Source organism: Palaemon carinicauda, chromosome 39 (genome assembly GCF_036898095.1).
Source record: "Palaemon carinicauda isolate YSFRI2023 chromosome 39, ASM3689809v2, whole genome shotgun sequence".
NCBI lineage: Eukaryota > Metazoa > Arthropoda > Malacostraca > Decapoda > Palaemonidae > Palaemon > Palaemon carinicauda.
The window spans coordinates 59,399,923-59,402,422 of record NC_090763.1 but is presented as its reverse complement, the minus strand read 5'-3'; the positions used below and the strand labels follow the sequence as shown (position 1 = coordinate 59,402,422).

At 30.6% G+C, this 2,500-nt stretch overlaps 1 protein-coding gene across 4 annotated transcripts in view; it reads right to left on the bottom strand.

Annotated features, from left to right (window-relative positions):
- LOC137631213 (EGFR adapter protein-like) overlaps positions 1–2,500 on the bottom strand; it is a 1,066,467-nt gene that overhangs the window by 892,021 nt on the left and 171,946 nt on the right. The window lies entirely within an intron of this gene.

Here is a 2,500-nt window from a genome sequence, read left to right as displayed (position 1 = left end):
GTAATACTAAAATATTATGTTGTCAACACTTCTGACTATCTATCAAGTGAAAAGCTATTTATAAAAATCACCTGGAATCTTCCATTAAGAGGTAATATCATTCCAGCAAGAAATTCTTCACACAAAAAGGAGAAGCACCACAAACAATCAAAATTAACGAAGTAACGATAAGTAAAACTCAAAGCAGAAACGACTAAGTTGGATCAGTTTACACCAATACTCCAAAACAAATTTCATTAAAATAAGTTTCCAAGAAATTCTAAACTTCCAATTACACGTAATTATATTTTCTAAGGAAATGATTAGCTTGCTGATTCCCAGATTTGTCGTACCAACAAACACTTTCATATCTGAAGGGAACAAAATCCAAAACACCAGTGGTGCAAATGAATACCGTCTCATTAAGTTCAAATATGCAAACAATTGCAATCTAATTAAGCAGTCAGCAACCGATGTTATTCAATGTCCTCTTTCCTGGTATCTGTTTATACTGAAAATTAATTGCACTAAATATAAAAACTGATCAGTACATTAACCCTTTCTGTTCTTCGTTCATTATTCACCGACTTATAATCATCTTCTAATGTAAGTAATTTAATGTTCTCGTGTAAGTAAGAGTAATGTAATATAAACAAAAATGACACAAACTTAGGTAATTACTATGGTTACATCTCTATGAATATGAATTATATTTTATGAAATATTGACATTAGTCAAAGATTAACACAGATCTCTCTCTCTCTCTCTCTCTCTACGCTTGCAGAGGATCAACGTTATATTACATATACGAGTTCCAAGACTGTATGGCCTTGCACTTACATCATACGCAAATACACCTACATACACTCCCACACACACTTACACACACATTATATATATATATATATATATATATATATATATAACAACAACAATAAATGCAACAGTTTTTAGTCCACTGTGGGGCAAAGGCCTCAGACATGTACTTTTCCATGCCTGAGGTTTGGCCAGTTTTCATCACCTTGCTGGCCAGTGCTGATTGGTGATGGTGGGAGATTTTTGTTTGATCGCTCATGGCAAACAAACCTAATATGAGTAGCTCCGACTAATTAAGCTTTACTAATCATTGTGATAAACAACACCTTCACCACGTTAAGATAATCTATAATCATAAAGGGATATAATATATATATATATATATATATACATATATATATATGTGTATATATATGTGTATATGTATATATATATATATATATATATACAGGTATATATATATATATATATATATATAAAACTGCATGAGTGGCACACAAGCATAATTTTGTGGTAAAAACAGTACTGAAGGTTGAATACTTAGGAAATCTGAACATCAATTCTAAGAGTGTCCATCTAATCAAGAATATCCCACATATGCCTGGAGCTATATGACATATATGAACTATTTCTCTAGAATATTTTGATGGAAATAAAGTAAAGACAACTATCAAAAAGTATAAAAACGTATTTAAGATAAAAAAGAGAAAAGTATTCACTGAAATATCAAGAATAATTACTAACAGGTAAGCTTGGAAAAAAAAAATTCCATGAGAGGTCCAGATACACAATCATCAAGATAAAATAGAAAAAAAAAAGGTCTTGAAATATCAATCGAGTCACTTGGAAAAAGGTCATTAATCTGCTTCAGTCAAGCAGAGAAGAGAACAATAAGAATTCCATAACACAAGATACGTCCCACTGTGCCTCAATAGTGATCCGAAGGAAGACAGAATAAAAATAGTTCTGCTTTCAACGTATCGCCTGACACAAAATATCGTCTGTCGCAGGATAAATTAATAATTACCTTTGAGCTCAGAGTGTTATATAAGCGATGAGTCGATTTTCAATATTTTAGATTATTATTAAAAATGAAAAGTAATTTTCATACAAAATTATATATAGCGTATTGCTAAATCCAAGTCCGTATGTATATATATATATATATATATATGCTCACATATGTACTTACTGTTGATGCGTCCACCTAAAATTCCGAAACAGGTGTAAATGCTTAAATGCATTAGGAAAGGGAAATAAAATTTCTCACCATAAAAAGATATACCATTGTGCGAAAAAATATAATTTCCAGCTTTCGGAAACGAAACAGTACTCAGGAAGTGCAAGTACTCTTGTATAATACAAGTCTTTTGCAGTATATGCCATGATACTCTCTCTCTCTCTCTCTCTCTCTCTCTCTCTCTCTCTCTCTCTAGTAAAGGAGGATAATTAAAAAAAGTATAAAATGGGAAGCAGTATTTCATTCGTGTCTCTGAGATTTGTAAAATTGCAGAAATATATACATGATGCAAATAAAATGTTTTTAAAAAGAATTTTTTTCTTTTTTTATAAAAGTGCTAATTAAATTATATGCAATTCACGTGAACACTCTTTATAAACAAGCAGTAATTTTTGTCGAACACTATAACTTCCTATGAATAAAATTTTATTTAAAAAGTGCATTGAGTATCAACTATTCGATTAT